The 18,338-nt window shown below is 37.0% G+C and overlaps 1 protein-coding gene across 8 annotated transcripts in view; it reads left to right on the top strand.

The window, feature by feature from the left end:
* Nucleotides 1-18,338, top strand: part of FRMD6 (FERM domain containing 6) — a 79,398-nt gene that overhangs the window by 13,368 nt on the left and 47,692 nt on the right. The window contains exon 1 of one of the 8 annotated variants that reach the window (XM_017961167.3): nucleotides 6,378-6,410. The exons of the other annotated variants lie outside the window; for them this stretch is intronic. The gene's annotated coding sequence lies outside the window, so the exon portion shown is untranslated. Of the gene's footprint in view, nucleotides 1-6,377; nucleotides 6,411-18,338 lie in introns of those variants that run through there. 8 annotated transcript variants of the gene reach the window in all.

The raw sequence follows: 18,338 nt of genomic DNA, 5'->3' as shown, positions 1-18,338 counted from the left end.
TATACAGGGTGTGTGCTCTGCAGTCTCCCACAGTCCCTGGTGGAGACTCTCTTGTCCCCAACATTGGGGCCAAGACACTGTAGGCATTTTTCATCCTGCAGGCTTCACTTCTTTGCTCCTGCCCTGGTAGGCATGTGAGTTTGCTAACCTTGTGTTTAGATACTTATTTTTTTCTCAAAGTTCCTTAAATATAGCCAAATTGTTCTTCCCATTGACGTGTCTAATGCATACACACTTCGTCTACCTCATGTTTCTGCTTCTGGCTTCTCCTTCCGCTGCATCTGAGCTGCATGTTGCCTGTATCCCATCATTGGAACCTAGCACATTTCTAGCTCCCCAGCTGTACTAGTTTCTTGAAGACAATGATTATTTAATTTACTAACACCTAGCAAATTTATTTTAAATTTTCTAGGTTAACTATTTGCTATGGTTTGGCTGTGTCCCCACCCAAATCTCATCTTGAATTTAACTCCAACAGTTCCCATGTGTTGTGGGAGGAACTTAGTAGGAGGTAATTGAATCATGGCGGTGTGGCTTTCCTGTGCTGTTCTCATGATAATGAATAAGTCTCACAAGATCTAGTGGTTTTAAAAATGGGAGTTTCCCTGCACAAGCTCTCTTCTCTTGTCTGCCGCCATGTGAGTTGTGCCTTGCACTTTCTGCCGTGATTGTGAGGCCTCACCAGCCATGTGGAACTGGAAGTCCAATAAACCTCTTCCTTTTGTAAATTGCCCAGTCTCAGGTATGTCTTTATCAGCAGCGTGAAGATGGACTAATACTCTGTTGTATCTATGATTATAGTGACACTTATAGAAGAAATAGAACGTAATCAAAATCTTATGTGAAATCTACTTCCTCACATAGTGCTTTCTTAATTTACTATGCCATTTCCTTTGTAGCTTTGTAGTAACATTTATATAATCCATTTGAGTATTAATTCACTAAACACCTCATTTATTGCCATTTCCCTAGTTCTGTTACATAGATGGATGATGCTTCCAGATGAATGGCTCATTATTATGTGCCATTTTATTATTTTAGATATGCTTCTTCCTAATGACTAATACTGTTTTAAATGTCCTATCTTTTTATTCATTTGGTGAATAGTATGTCTACTGTGGTACTTTCCCTTTTGAAAATTTCACTTTTTAGCAGGAATGGCAGATTTAAATAATGGAGTACATAATGACTTAATTTCAAAAAGTGTTACTGAGAAGTAGAGGTGCTGTGAGAGTTTAGGGCAGTCTGATCTGGTCTAGGAGTGGGGACTGAAGTGGGGATTGTAACAGGACTGAATTCTGAATTCCTTAACTTTCTCATACATATTCCATGGTGGTTTGTAAAGTAATTGGAATGTGAAAATTTAACCTTACAAACAAATAAAGAGGTAATTTTGTAACAAAATAATAGTTAAAAAGTTTTTTCCCTGAGAACTTAACTTGGCTGTTGTCATTGCATTAGTGATAAACAAAATTATGATTTATAGCTCTAGAATTTATTGTTTGGTACCTGAGTTGAACTCAGTTTAAATAAGTAAACAAAGGACAAATGGGAAATTGGGCTAGAAATTTCAGATATTAGCCTGGCACAGTGGCTCACACCTGTGTTCCCAACACTTTGGGAGGCTGAGGCAAGCACATTGCTGGGGCCCCGAAGTTTGAGACCAGCTTGGGCAACGTGATGAAACTCTATCTCTGCAAACAATACAAAAGTTAGTTGGGTTTGGTGATGCATGCCTGTGGTCCCAGCACTCTGGAGATTGAGGTGGGAGGATTGCTTGAGCCTGGAATGTCATGGTTGCAGTGAGCTGTGATCATGCCATTGCACTCCAGCCTGTCTAGCCTGGGTGACAGAGCAAGATCCTGTCTCAAAAAAAAAAAAAAAAAAAAAAAGATCAGATATGAATAGCTTACAAAACAGCTTTTATTTTATGAAACTATAATTATTTCAAAGGTATTTGTAATCAGGAATTTTCTTATGACTTTCAGAAATAGGATATAAAAAATAAACTTAGTAATCCCCTAATAGTTACTAGTGGATAGCACCTTTATTTAATACTGCAAGTCCATAACTGAAAAATTAATACTTTATCACTTGGAAGAGTGAAGTAACATGGTATCCTGAAAAAAACTCAGCAGTACATTTATTGACATGTGTGACCCAAAATATAGAGTGGAATTTTGTGTGGTTGTGTATGTTTTATCACAACAATCAGAAGTGTTTTATGTATTTTCTTCCAAAGAAAATAGAATTCTATACTTAACCTATCTAAATATAGTGGTAAAGTTAATTTTTTGCATAGTTTAGTGACACACTGAAACAAAGGTCAGCTGCAGTGGTGCCATTTCAGAAATCTCTTTTGAGGAACTCACATTACTTACAATTATAGAAGGAGATTCAGAAAAATTGATATATTTAAGGGTTTTACTTCAAAGAAACCCAAGATTTTCAAGTGTAATATTAAGGATATTTAAGGAAATTAAAATCAGGAACAGTTTTTAATAAATGTTGTCTCATCTAGAATTTAAAATAAATTCTAATTAAATCTTAAAAATAAAATCTTTTAAAACTCAAGTACTCATTTTCTGAGCCCTCATTCATTTTAAATCTGTGGGAGAGGATGTTGAGAGCTAATGATTTGTAATTGACTAAATTATTTGTTTCTACAGGTGCCTAAAAAAAGTAAAGATAAATTTTCTTGAAATATAAGTTGTAGAGTAAAACCTAGTAGGGAAAGCTAATTGAAGTTATCTAACTTGTAAAACAACATTTCCTTTAATTACTGCCTTACATATTCTTGAACTAGGCTCATGTTGCTGATGAGTAAATTTTCAGAAAATTTTTAATCAATGTATTACAAATACAGGGTCTAAATTAATTCACATTGTCAGTCATTTGTTCAGAGCAGCTGTTACCCTGAAAAATCCTCTATTAATTTATAGAACTGGTTAGAAAAGGGAAATGAAAAGAAAGGTGTTTTTTGAAATGATTACACATTATACATTTAAGGGTAAGATACTAAGGACAGTTGCTTGATTTACTCTTTAGAAGTTATTTATTTATTTATTTATTTATTTATTTATTGAGACAGAGTCTTACTCCTTTACCCAGGCTGGAGTGCAGTTGCACAATTTCAGCTCACTGCAACCTCCGCCTCCTGGGTTCAAGTGATTCTCCTGCCTCAGCTTCTGAGTAGCTGGGATTACAGGCATTCACTACCATGCTTGGCTAATTTTTGTATTTTTAGTAGAGACAGGGTTTCATCATGATGGCCAGGCTGGTCTTGAACCCCTGGCCTCAAGTGATCTGCCCGCCTTGGCCTCCCAAAGTGCTAGGATTACAGGCGTGAGCCACCGTGCCCAGCCCAGAACTTAAAATGTTTAAGTTAGAATGCAGAAGGCTGTGAAGCTCGAATGAAATAATGCTGGTGTGTTTTTGTTATTGTTGTTTTTAGACTGAGTCTCCCTGTGTCGCCCAGGCTAGAGTGCAGTGCCACAATCTCGGCTCTCTGCAACCTCCGCCTCCCGGGCTCAAGTGATTCTCTTGCGTCAACCTCCTGAGTAGCTGGGACTACAGGCATGCACCACCACACCCAGCTAATTTTTGTATTTTTTAGCAGACACAGTGTTTCACCATGTTGGCTAGGCTGTTCTCAAACTCCTGACCTCAAGTGATCCACCCACTTCAGCCTCCCAAAGTGCTGGGATTACAGACATAAGCCACCACGCCTGCCCCAAATCAGCTTTTTAAATGATGAATCATATACAATAAAAATCAACAAATTTTAAGTAGATAATTTGATGAATTTTGACAAATGTATATATCATCATGTAATCAGCACTGCGGTCAAGATACAGAGCATTTTTGTCAAGCCAAAAAGTTTTCTACAGCTCCTTTTTAGTCAGTCTCCTTCCCTGCCACTCTAGATGCTTTTGCATCTGGCATGTTTCACTTTAGCATGATGTGTTCATCCATTTTGTTGCACATATCAGTAGTTCGTTTTTATTGTTGGGTGGTATTCAGTTGTCACAATTTGCTTATTCATTTACCTGTTTGTGGATATTTGGATTGTTTCTAGTTTGGAGCTATTATGAATGAAGTTACTATAAGCATTTATGTATTATATAAGTCTTGGGACATAAGTTTTCATTTCTGAGTTGTATGGTAAGTGAATGTTTATAAAAAATTGTCAAATTCGTTTTCAAAGTGGCTGTATCATTTAACATTCTCACCAGCTGCGTCTGAGAGTTCTAGTTGCCCTGAGAGTTCTAGTTGCTCCAGATTCTCACTAAGATTTGGTATTGTCAGTGTTTTTAACTTTAACTGTTCTAGCAGTTGTGTAGTGGTATCTGACTTCATTTTCCTAATGACTAATAATGTTGAGTATCATTTCAAGTGCTTATTTACCATTTGTATATCTTTGGTGAAGTGACTTTAACTTTTTTGGCCGTATTTTTAAGAGTTGCCTTGTTCTTGAGTTGTAGTATTTATATATTTTTCGATTTAAGCCTTTAATCAGATATGGTTTTTATTTTTCCAGATATGTTTTAAAAATGTATTTTCTGTTCTGATGATTTCTTTGTCATTTTTTAAGTGACTTTCAAAGAGCAGAATTAAAAAGCTAAATTTTTGTGGTTCATGTTTTAATGCCCTAAGAACACCAGGGCAACAAGGATCTTCCTTTGTAAGTTTTCTATGACTTTTAGAGTTTTAGCTTTTCAATTTGGACCTGTAATTTCTGTATAAGGGTTGAAGTAGATTGGAATCAGATTGTGGATGTTTACCAAAAAAAAAAAAAAAAAAAAAAAAATCTCTGGGATTTTAAAAAACTTTATTTTGAGGTAATTTAATTTAATTTTAGTTTTTTTAGAGACAGGTCTCACTGTGTTGCCAAGACTAGAGTGCAGTGGCATGATCATGGCTCACTGCAGCCTTGACCTCCTGGGCTCAAGCAGTCCTCTGCCTCAGCCTCCTAAGTAGCTGGGACCACAGGCATGCACTACCGCATATAGCTAATTTTTTATTTTTAATTTTTTTGTGGAGATGGGAGTCTTACTGTGTTGCCCAGGCTGGCCTCAAGTGCTCCTCCCATCTTAGTCTCCCGGAGTGCTGAGATTAAAGGCATGAGCCACCGCACCTGGCCTGAAGTAATTTTAGACTCACAAGAAGTTGCAAAAATAGTATAGAGAGTCTCCCAGTGATAATCAACTGTAGTCTGTTTTCAAAACCAGGAAAGTGACATTGGTACAGTACTATTCACTAGCTTTGGATTTCTTCAGTTTTTATGTGTACTCATGTTTAACACTAATTGAACTTTGGTTATAGTTGCATTGAACATCATATAGATTAGTTATGGGAGAATTGATATCTTAACAATATTGAGTCTTCCTGTTGTACATTTTTATATATTTAGTTAGGGGTTTTTGTTTTTGAGATGGAGTCTCACTCTTCTGCCTAGGCTGGAGTGCAGTGGCGCAATCTCAATTCACTGCAGCCTCCACTTCCTGGGTTCAAGTGAGTTTCCTGCCTCAGCCTCCTGGGTAGCTGGGGTTACAGGCGCACACCACCACGCTCGGCTAATTTTTGTATTTTTAGTAGAGATGGGGTTTCACCACATTGGTCAGGCTGGTCTCTAACTCCTGACCTCATGATCCGCCCGTCTCAGCCTCCCAAAGTGCTGAGATTACAGGCGAGAGCCACCACGCCTGACTAGTTAGGTTTTTTTTTTTTTTAACTTTCTCTAAGAAATATTGTTTTTCATCGTATTGGTCTTACACTTTGTTAAATTTATCACTAAATATTTAATTTTTTTGATGGTGCTATAAATGATATTTTAAATTTCAATTTCCAATCATTGGATAGTATTTAGAAATAAAACTGATGGTTTTTGATGTATTGACCTTCTGTTTTGGACCTTCATAAACTTAATAATAGGTTTTTTAGACATGTCTTAGGATTTTCTACATTGACAATCATGTCTGCAAATACAGATAGTTTTAATTCTTTCTTTCTAGTCTGGATGCCTTTTCTTGCCTTATTGCTCTGGAGAGGAGCTCAATAGCATGTTGAAAATGAATAGTGAAAGCAGACATCTTTGCCCATTTCCAGTCTTAGCAGAGAAAAACTTTCCGTCTTTCACCATTTGTGTAATATTAGCTATAGATTTTTCATACATATGATTTACCAGATGGAGGAAGTTCGCTTCTATTACTGGTTTGCTGAGGGTTTGTGTGTGTTTTTTCGTGGTGTTTTTTTTTTTTTTTTTTTTTGACAGTCTCACTCTGTCACCCAGGCTGGAGTGCATTGGCACCATCTTGGCTCACTGCAACCTCTACCTTTTGGGTTCAAGCAATTCTCCTGCCTCAGCCTCACAAGTAGCTGAGATTACAGGCGCCTGCCACCACTCCCAGGTAATTTTTTGTATTTTTAGTAGAGATGGGGTTTTGTCATGTTGGCCAGGCTGGTCTCCAACTCTTGACCTCAGGTGATCCACCTGCCTTGGCCTCCCAAAGTGGCGGGATTACAGGTGTGAGCCCTTGCGCCCGGCGGTTTGTATGTTTTATCATATGTTAAATTTTATCAGCTGTTTTTCTGCATCTATTGAAATGATCATATAATTTCATTTTTTCATCTGTTATGGTGAGTAACATTGAATTTTGAATATCAAACCAATCTTGCGCTCCTGGGATAAACCCAGCGTGGTCATCATATGTTGTCCTTTTGGTATATATTGCTGAATTCAGTATACCAAATTTTATTAGGAGTCTCGTGTTATGTTTATGAGGGATATTGGTCATTTAAAAAATTTTCTTGTAATGTCACCTAGTTTGGGAAATGATGGCCTCATAGAAAGAGCTGGGAAATATTCCCCTTTCTTTGGTTTTCTGGAAAAGCTTGTGTAGAATTGGTATTAATTTTTTATTTGAATATTCATAGAGTTTACCAGTGATGCCATCTGAGCCTACAATTTTCTTTGTCATAAAATTTTTAACTAAAAATTCAGTTCATTTAATAACTGAGGGATCTTCAGAAAGTTCACAGAAAATGCATATTATGCATGGATTTCAGAATGGTTTTGCACCGAAATAAACTCATACTAACATGTTGTAAGACACCTGAATAGAATCTAGTTTGAGGCACTAAAAAGGGTAAGGCAGCAGTTTGAAAAGAACCCCTCTCAGAGCAACATGAATTCTGCGGAAATTGAGGCAAGGGTAAACATCAAATTTGTGGTGAAGCCTGGGTGGAAGAATAGTGAAATCATTGGTGCTTTACAAAAAGTTTATGGAGACAGTGACCCAAAGAAATCAGCAGTTTACAAGTGGATAACTTACTTGTTTTAAGAAGAGACTAGCAAATGTTAAAGATGAAACCTGCAGGGGCAGACCATTCACACCAATTTGTGAGGAAAAAAATTCATCTTGTTCATGCCCTGATTGAAGAAGACCAATAATTAACAACAGAAACAATAGCCAACACTGTAGAATCTCAGTTGATTCAGCTTACACAATTGTAACTGAAAAATTTAAGTCGAGCAAACTTTCCACTAGATGGGTGGCAAAACCATTGTGCCCAAATCAGCTGCAGACAAGAACAGAACATTCATTGGAAATTTTAAGGAAATGGGATTAAGATCCTGAAGCATTTCTTGAAGGAATTGTAACAAGAGATGAAACAGGGCTTTACCAGTATAATCCTGAAGACAAAGCACTATCAAAGCATTGGCTACCAAGAGGTGGAAGTGGTCCAATCAAAGCAAAGGTCAGGGCAACAGTTTTTTGGGATATTCAAGGCATTTTGCTTGTTGACTGTCTGGGGAGCCAAATAATTGTAACATCTGCTTATTATGAGTCTTTTGAGAAAGTTAGTCGAATCTTTAGCAGAAAAATGCCTGGGAAAACTTCTCTGGAGAGTTTTTCTCCACCACAACAATGCTCCTGCTCAATTCCTCTCTTCACACAAGGACAATTTTGGGAGAGTTTTGATGGGAAATCATTAGGCATTCACACTACAGTCCTGATTTGGCTCCTTCTGATTTCTTTTTGTTTCCTAATCTTAAAAATCTTCAAAGGGCACCCATTTTTCTTCAGTTAATAATGTGAAAAGACTGCATTGACCGGTTAAATTCCCAGGACCCTCAGTTCTTTAGGATGCATGCACTAAGTGGCTGGTATCATTACTTATAAAAATGTCTTGACCTTTTGGAGCTTATGTTGAGAAATAAAGCTTATATTCTTTATTTTTATCTTTTGATTCCATTTTTTCCATGAACTTTATGAAGTCCCCTCATATAGGGCTATTCAGGTTATCTATTTTGTCTTGAATGAGCTTTGGATGTGTGTCTTTTAATAGATTTGTCCATTTTATCTATGTTTTTGAATTTATTGTAAAATTAACCATAATAATATTATTATTGGGTGCTGCATTTTGACAGTTTGGGCTTCATTCTAGAAGGATGAATGAACGCATTCATTGGGTTCCATTTTTCATGAAGGATAAGTGTAGATAAGTTACTTGGGCATTAAAGAGTTTGGACCTTATTCTAGCATGTAAGCAAGTTACGTGGGGTTTAAAAAGTCTGAACTTTATTCACCGTGTGGGTAAGTTACTTGGGCCCAGTTTGATCCTTTTGAGGCTTGCTTCTAACCTTCTTTAGAGTTGGTTCAGGGCAGCCTTCAGACTAAAGCTTTACTTGCCCTACTGAGGTGATGTCTTTCAGACTAACCCGTCTGATGCTGTAGATACTACAGGATTTCTCCTCTTGGTAGTGGAAATGAGAACTATGCCCAGCTCTGTGTGAGCTTTAGGAATTGTTTGACCTATTGCTTGTGGAAGATTCTTTCCTCTGCCTTGTGGAGTTTTTTTTCCACGTAAGCAGAGATCAATAGTTAGCCAATGTATCGAGGGAACCTCTCTGAAGATCTTTGGACCTCTCTCTGGGTTCCCCTACTTCCTCTTTGGGATTCTGTGCTGGCCCAAATTCTAGCTGCCTCTGCCTCCCAAACTTTCCTCTTTATCTTCTCAATTCAGGGAACCTTCTCAGTTCTGTTTGGATTCCTTTCCTCACTGTGGACCAAAACTGCCTCCAGTCATTAAGTTTGGGGAATCATTAGGCTTACCTAGTTTGTTTTCCTTCAGTGTCTAAAAACCATTTGATCTGTTTTATCCACTTTTCTAGTTGTTTATGGCAGAGGACAATTCCTGCAGCAATTCATATTTAATGGCCAAGAACTGAAAGTTCCTGGATGTAACAGGTTATTTTTAAAAACTCCCCCAAACTGGAAGAAATGCTTTGAAAAATGTGGAGGGGAAAAAAAGTACAGAGGTGTTTTTTTGCATAATTATATGTGGAATATGGTGCTTTTTATACTCATTCTGAGGAATGGTCCCTGAAAGTAATCACTTGCCAGTGAAGGTTTGTAGGTTGTCCAGAGTTTGTGGTGCATTAAGAGTCTGAAAGGAAGTATTTTTTTTTATTATCAGAATCTTTGCTTTTAATGACTTTATTCACTAAAGTGTATAACTTAGACCTCAGCTACGGTTTTCATTTATTATACATGGAAGCTTAGAAAATATCATGATGATTTTTACTTTTGGAGAAAATAATTTCCAAATCCTGGACAGACGACTTTCAATTGGAAGATGCTTTTGAAAGAAAGACTCATTAGAGGGAGTTTCAGGATTTTGTCTCCTGGTTGTTGAAACTTGTACTGAAGGTAAAAAGCCAATAGATAATTTACAACTTTGCAAATCTTATATCTGAAAAAAAGAATCCAACTTTTCCTAGAAAGCCCACTATAAGGAGCAACACCATGTTTTCTTAATTCATTCTTCCAAACGTGAAAATCATGAAGGAATATAGGCACTCCTCTCAATGAGTACTGTTTAAATATTTGAAGATTTTGCCTGTGGGCCAGAGAGAAGGTGATTCCAAGGCAGTTAATTGTAGGCAATAGATAGTCTTTTCTAGGGTAGGATTGAGGGAGTAAGAGGTAACGATGAGCCGTTGGTGTTGAGCAGTGGTCCTGCCATGCCTGTTGACTTGTAATAGTCTGCTCCTTGGGTTTCTCCAGGACAGATGTTTATGGGTCAGTCTCAGTACTTCTGCCTTTCCAGTATGTTTACAGCCATATGAAAAAGCAGTGCTGAGCAGAGGTAGGGTGGTTTCTGGTTTTTGTTTGTTTGATTGGTTTGGGGTTTTCTTTTTTAACTCTAACCTTCAAGGTTGAGGTATGGTTCCATTTTTCATGGAAGATTAACCCTATTTGTGTAGGGTAAGGTGTAATTCTGGTTTCCTTCCCCCACACCCTTTAGAAAGCATACTTTAAGTCTCTCTCAAAGCATCAGAGGATGATTACTGTAAGAAGGAATGTTCTCTTTTGGTAATATGGAGGGGGACGCACACCGAACAACCAGATGATCCAGTGAATAGGTAGGTCAAATGGAGGTGACTGGACTGAGCTCTTCAGTGACTCACTCCTGCTTTTTGTTAACTTCACACACCAGAGAGACCAGAGGTTCACTGTTAAGTGGCTTTATTTCTATTTCTTTTAGAATAGATGGGTAATAATTGAATTGACCTTGGTTTGTATCTTATTTCAAAACTCTAGTTGAGAAGAGTTACAGAAATAAGGCCTGTGAATTGGCATATGGGAAACAGAGTGTTACTAGATAGGTAAGTACCACTGAAAATGAGATTTCACACTCAACTGGCAAATTAATGGTAGTTATTTTCTAGAAGTAAGCTAGGAGAATGAAACACTGGGTGACAGTAGAAGAGGCCAGCTTCTGATTGAAGATTCCTCTGGGAGAAGCATAAAGGATACAGCCATCCCTAGCTCCCAGTTATGTTCCCAACAGCTACCTTAGCAGTCTTGGATCCATGTTTCTCTAGAATAACAGAAGGCACCTTGGTCTCCTTAGAGCACATTGGCTAAAGATTTGATGACTCCCCAGGGGAACTGTAGATCTTTGATTAATGGAAGGCCTTGTTAGGATAGAAGTGTCTTTTAATGTGTTGGAGACAGAATCTGTACATGCAAATGACAATGGTAAATATGTTGTGAAACTATAATAAAGCCATATATAAAAGAAACATTTTTATCATTTCTCTTAAGGGCTTTTAAAATTGTATAATGTTTTGTCTTTATAAGTTTATTTAGCAACTTGTCTCCAACTTGTGTAATCACTGCAAAACTCCTCAAGGGGGTGTTAAATAAGGACTTCTGTAGCAGTAGAAAGTCTTGCTAGATTGTCCAGAGAAATCTTTTACTTTGAAGTCTGTAGATTGTGCTTTTGATCTTCTTTACTTTAAAGAGTACCTGGCCTTGGAGCCTCACTTTGCATCATTCTGCACACGTACTCTCTGTGTGTGTGTGTGTGTGTGTGTGTGTGTGTGTGTCTGTGGGTGTCCCCACAGCAAATGCTGCTGCTTTGAGTGTGTCTGGGTAACAACATAATCTTAGCCCCATAATTTATGTAGGGTAAAAATTAAATCTAGAATCTCAAAAACCCTTTTCTGGCTTCATAAAATTTTTCACATGTAATGAAAGATATCAAGGTAAAAGGCAGGTTTTATTAGCATTTGGGTATGTTTAATTTAGTAAATTATTTTAGCATGCTTCTTAACTTTCTATTTAAAAATATAAAATACGAACTTTCTGAAAAGATGCTAGACTAAGCTAAATTGTTTTTTACCCTTGGGAGTTTTGGAATATAACTTAGGAAGAAAAATCCCATTAAGGAAAAGCACACCAGGGTCCTGCAGCTGACTCTCATCTTGGCCAGCACATTCTCTCCAAGTGCCAGTTTCTTAACCTATCAACTTAAAAGGTTGGATGAAGTCGTCTCTAAAATCTGATACAGTGATAAATTTTTCATTTGATTGCCCTTTGTTACATTTGTTTCCAGTTAGGAATAGATAGAAACTCAGAAATTATTTTATACCTGTCACTAGATTATAAAAATTACAAGAATTCATTAACAATTTTAGGAGCTCTAAGGCTTTTCTTAGTTTCAGATCCCTGAAAACAAATCGTGTAGTAAGTGAAATAACATTTTATAAGTACATGGTACATGGTAGTTACATGGTAAACTCTACATAGGATCTGTAATGGATTCATCTTATGTGAAATGTAGCAGGCAGTTACAGCAGCATTTCATACTTGTCCTGCCTTATGTATCTTTTTAAAATTAAATTATCGGAATGTGATTATTCCCAGCATTTTCAACCTCAGTACTTCTGACATGCTTTACAGAGTTGTGAAATGTACACATAGAAGAGTGTTTGTGATGTCTGTACATTTTAAACAATATAGTGATGAAAGAACACCATTGTATTCACTACCAAGTTTGTGAAAAAAATTTCTCTAGAACCTTCGAAGTTCTCTGCTCCTTTCTGAATATATCTCCTCCTACCTCCAGCCTCCCCTGCATTATAATTTTGAAGTTAAACGTACCTTTGCCTTTCTTCACAGTCTTATCACACATATATATGTATCCCTAAATGAATCATTCATTAGTTTTGCTTATTTTTGAACTTTCCTTTTTGGTTTCTTTTTGAACCTGACGTGTGAACATATGAACTTCCTATTCGTAGAAATAGAATCTATCATATGTATTCTTCTGTTACTTTTTTCCTTACTGTTGTTTTTTGAGATTCGCACTTGTTAATGTGTAGCTGTAGTTCATGATTTTTCACTGCTTAATTGTTTTAATGTACCATATTTTATTTAGTCTGTCGTCAGTGGGCTTTTGCGTTTCTAGCTTGTACATTTCCTTGTTGTTAGGAGCCATTTGATGATGTAGAAAATCCTTTTGCAATGTTACCAGAAAGCTAGCAACTTCTCAAATATTTAGTTCAATCTTTGTTGGAGGCATTATGCTCTCTTTGGGAAGAAGTATTTCAGGGGAATATAAGTAAAGTTGATGTTAAGATTCATATATTGCTACTAGATAATGAGAATTTCACAGCAAAGTCATTATCTAGAAAACTGCAGTTCCTGTGTCAGAGGGAATTGAGTGCAAGTCCCATGAATGAGGGAATCAAAGATTTCATTGTGGAAATTAGAAGCAGATGCTTCTAAGTTGGAGGATTTTCCCTGAGAACAGCACTTTTTGTTGGCGATGTCATGCTAGAAATTCATCTTGGTTGAAAGGAATTTTTGTGCCTGGTTGCTAAACCTGATATGACTTTTGAATACAGATGGCTGTGAAAATAGTTTCTGTGGTTAAAATTCATGAATTTTACCATTGCCTTTGTTCTTGTTGGTTGCCTAATATCTCCTGTTATCCCCCAACTTCCCAGAGGTACCCAAGGTTTGGTTTTGATGTCCGTGTACTTCAGGGGAGGTTAACCCATGGCCACATCTAGATGTGGGCCCTAGGTGGCTTAGGTTCATTCAGCTATTTCCTGCGCCTGTCAAGTGCTGAAGGACTTGTGAACTCTCTAATCAGGGAGCATTTCGGTATTCTTGTTTCCTTCCACATTCTGGTTGATGTGGCCACTCTGAGAGATGCCAGCCTTAAGATGAAGCTGATTTCAGGTTGCCAGGCGAAACTAGGTTCTGTGTGACCATGTGAGCCACCATACCAAACCTCTTGTGGGCCCACCCATTTCACTTTAGGCTCCAAGTTACTCTGTTTATAAATTTCCCTTATTTAATTTAACTAGTCCTGTTGTTTACTAATAGTTAACACTTAACTAGTGCTTACCATATGCCTTATAATACCCTGTAAAGTATGTACTGTTATAATTTCCATTTTACAGATATGGAAGCTGAGATAGAGAGGTGAAGAGACTTGTCAAAGGTCATACAGTTAGTGTTAATAAATAGCTGGCTAAGAGTGAGACCCAGGCAGTTTGGCTTCGGAGTCCAGATTTGAGTTGGATATTTTTGGTACTTGCAACTTAGTGCACCCCAACCAGTGTGTCTCCTTGTGTGTTTGCTTTCACTTAAGTTGGCTTAACCTGACACACATGGAGACTTTTGCAGAAACTATTTTGTGGACAGTATTGGAGGATCATATTCTCACATTATGTCCACTAAATGTGGAGACAAGAAAAAATGTACACGTTTCCTCTATAACTAATATGCAGAATATTCAAGAAGCTCTGACCAACACTGACTCCCATTGTAGGGGACAAGTGTGTCATAAAGGAACATAATTTTAATCTTAGTTGCTAGGGATTTATTCACATTTCTGGTAAGTCTAAATCGTGTATTTAACAAGTCCTACTGGATACCTATACAGAACCAGTACTACCCCGGGCATTAGTGACATAAAGATACTGACAGCCTACCCTGGAGGAGACCCCAGTCCTCCATGGGGAGCAGGAGAAAAACCGCTGTGCTGCCTAGCAACGTGGAGGCATGCTTCACAGACCAGCATCTTGAGTTTCCAGGGAGAATGAAGATATTTTGTGATTTCATTTTGTTCTTTTGGAGTGGGTGGGTGGGTGGGATAATATGTAAGGGATAATATTCTAGGCAGAGGGAACAGCGTGGTCAAAAGCATACAAGTATGAGAGCAAGACTTGTTCAGGGATCCATGAGGAAAAGAATTGCAGTAATTCAGAACATGAATTGGAAAATGCTCACACTGAGGAGGAATGGGACCCGATGGTGAAGGATTACTGTGCTTTAGTGTTAGGTGTTGTCCTGTGGATGTGCTGAACTGTTAAAGAATGTGAGCAATGGTGTGATATGTGTGATCAGATATGTAATTTAAAAGGTCACCCTGGCAGCATTGTGGGGGATGGCCTTAAGGAATGAGACAAGACAGAGAACATTTAAAAGTTTAGGTGAGAACACAGGTTGTATAGTAGAGAAGAAGCTGTTAAAAAGACTAGACAAAAGGATATTTTTTCCTTCCTAACATTATATAAAAATATGTGTGTGTGTGTACCTATATGTGTGTGTATATATATACATTTGCTATATATAATGCATATTATATAATATGTATTATGCATATTATATGTAATATGCATATATAATGCATTTATAGCATATATATATAGCACATAATATACAGAGAGTAAATAATTTTCCCAACCTTTCAGTCATTGAGGATCACTTTCATTTACCATTTACCCCATCTTCCTCAGGCCTTATGTTTGGAAAGATTTTCTGTCAAAACAAATGAAGTCATTTGTTTTCATTTTTTTTGCTTTGGCCTGTAAAGCTAAGTGTGCTATCAAAATAAGTGCCTGAAAATAATACTAATATTACTTAAGTGAAAGATCTTGTAATTTCCCTTGGGATATTACTGTGGGAAAAGATGCCATTTCTATCAGGCTTTTTGAGATATTTAAAGATCTCCATCACTTCTTTTATGGACTTCATTGTAATAGTTGATTAACGGAATTATGCTTATTACTGTTCAGTTTAGAAAGGATATACCACACCTGTGCTTTGGAGAAATGTGTTTTTAATCTCTAATGTACAACAAGTGATATTTTCATTTTTCCAAGTACCTATTATCATTAGCCTTTGCTTTGCCTCTGTAATCAAATAAATAACGTGAGTATAGCGGTAGCAGAAAATAATGCCAAAAAAGGGGGAACGGTTGAGTCCGAACAGCACAGGGTGCAAAACTGCAGCTAAAGCTAGAGAAGGCAATTCATTGGTTGAGTTAACAAAGAACAGAACTTTGAAAAACAGTCCATGGTGTACGATACTGTGTGCCATCCGAGCAAATCTTGTTGGAAGCCTCTCGGGATACTGAAGAAAATGCCTTGTATTTCAGGAGAAGGCTCTGTAACCAGGCTTCTCATCCAGTCAGTCTGAGTGTGCTTGGGGCAGCAGCACAGGCCCAGGCCTCTCTACCAGGGCCCTTATCTGTATTATTTCCCACCCTTGCAATTCTTTTCTTCTCCCCCAGAACATACATGCTGTTAACCTCCCTTTGTGGAATCTTTCCTGAATGGCACACTCCTCCCAGTTCTCAGCCTTTTCTCAAATGCCACAGCCTTCATTTTACCACATAGTTTAGTGTTTAATTTAAGATGTAGTTGTATTACTTCCTATTGTTTCTACTCTATTAATTTTGACTCTTGAAAGAGTATAAACTTTCTAAGGGCTAGAATTTAGAAATGGTGTTGAGAGACAAATATGTATGAACTATACTTTAACAAGTGCTGGAGTTGTCAAATACCAGTTGGTTTATACTTGTGCATTGACTAACAGAATTATCATGATCTTTTTCTTGCTTTTATTTTTTTCCTCTTTGATTTAGCAGCATTCTTTATTCCTGCTAGTCCTATTCTAAAATTATATAGTGAAAAGGTAATTTTTGGCTATAGTGGGTATTTGTGATTTAGGGGATGATGTGCTCAATAAACATTTTTTATTATTGATGTTATTTTTTATATACTATAATTTACTAATCTGTTCCTGTCTTTCCCCTATTTATATTTTTCTCATTTTTTACTTTGATAAATAACACTTTAGTGAGTACTTTTGTTCAGAAATGTTGAATGCTTTGTTTGAATTATTTTCTTCTTATACATTCCCTACAAGTGGGATTATTGGGTGAAAAGGTATGAACATCTCTATGACTCTTACTACAAGCAAAGCCAAATTGGTTGCAGTGATTTATAATGCTAACCACAGCTTATGATTCAATTTCACTAATTTTTCTCTTTATTGCAATAGAAAGTTCTTTGCTGGTCTTTTTATATTCTCCCTTTTCTATAGCTGAGGACTAGCCACATAATGTTTTTCATTAGAATATGATGAGCATTACTTGGCACCAATTCAAGTCCACTTTAATTGGAAGGTTCTTTTTTATTCCTAACCCCAAGCTTAACCTCATTGGTTAAATACAGAAGTTAAATAATCTGTTAGCTACCAACAGGAGAAAAACACCATTTATTTAGATTTCAAGATATGATAAAATAGCATAGATAGTGACCACTACATGTTTGCAAACACCAGTGTTTCCACTTGCTTTCCACAATGGGTAGTAAATACAGTAACACATACTGTATGTCAAGCTCTGTTCGAAGTGCTTCACATGTGAGCAACCCATTTAATAATCTTCACACGAATCTCATCAAAGGTGAGCAAAATTGACACAAAGAAGTATGGAGACTTACCCAAGGGTACCCAGGTGGGAAGTATCAGAGCTTGGGTTCAAACCCCAGCTGTTTGGCTCCAGAGTCCAGGCTCTTAATAGCCTATTATACTGCCTACTGCCACACAGTATTTCCTCTTCCAAAACTTAGCCTTTCTGTTGATTCAACAACTAGCCTGCATTTCAAGTGACATACACAGCCACGTACATTTGTTTAGTATAATAATGTTACAGTCAGATTACAGTTTCTTAGATTGCATTTGGTAATTAGCTTAATGATTTTCCCCTTACCACATGTATAAAATATGCTTGAAATTAAAGCTGTTTTTACTAAAATTGCTATGAGTACACTGTTAACTGATCAGTTTTCAAATTACGTATCAACCATGCTTTCCAGTTATTTTGTTTGCAGTAAAAGCATTTTTTTTTACAGCTACTCTAATTTGTTACAAATGTACAATACAATAAAAGCATATTCAGCATGATTCTGTAAAACACATTGTGGTCTTTAATAAGAGGACTATTCACCCACACATTAGTATTCAAGATGAGATATTCCTTTGTTGCTGAAAATTACTGTTATGAATTAATTGCCCAATATGCTTTGTTTCCCTTAAATGAATTTTGCATTATTTCCATGAATTATTTACTGTGTTTGTGATTTATTTTGAATTATTTTCTTCTAATATATTCCCTATAAGTGGGATTATTGGGTGAAATAATAATTTACTATTATTTTAACCCAACCACCTAAATTTTTCAGCTACTCAGATTTTATCCCGCATCTTCTTGGTCTTCTCTGCTTATGGTGAATAGTAACTATTCTCCTGTTTTTGGATTGGAGAGAAACTTTAAAACTTAGAGCGACTTTTTGTTTGTTTGTTTGTTTTTAAGTAAATACCAATGTTGGCATAGCCAGAGGTAGTAAACAGTGAATTAATGAATGAATGTATCAGGCACTCAGTCAGCTTCTTGTTTGGATGGTCTGTATTAGAGAGGACTTACTCAGTTGCAAGTGGCAGAATTGGCTTAAGATAACTTGCTGGCTCACTATATGAGAATTTCTATGGATGGTTTCTGGCTTCAGACAGCTAGATGCAGGAGTTCAAATGATGCGATCAGGATTCTTTCTGAGCTTGTCTTTCCTCTGTGACGATATCCTTCTCAGGAGATTTCTTACCATGTGGCATCAAAGATGATTGCCAGCAACTGCAGGCTCATACTGTTTTCACAAATAGCAATACAAAAAGAAGAGCAGC

The sequence above is a fragment of the Papio anubis genome, chromosome 7 (genome assembly GCF_008728515.1).
Source record: "Papio anubis isolate 15944 chromosome 7, Panubis1.0, whole genome shotgun sequence".
NCBI classification, from domain to species: Eukaryota; Metazoa; Chordata; class Mammalia; order Primates; family Cercopithecidae; genus Papio; species Papio anubis.
This window is presented reverse-complemented; position numbering and strand designations above follow the sequence as displayed.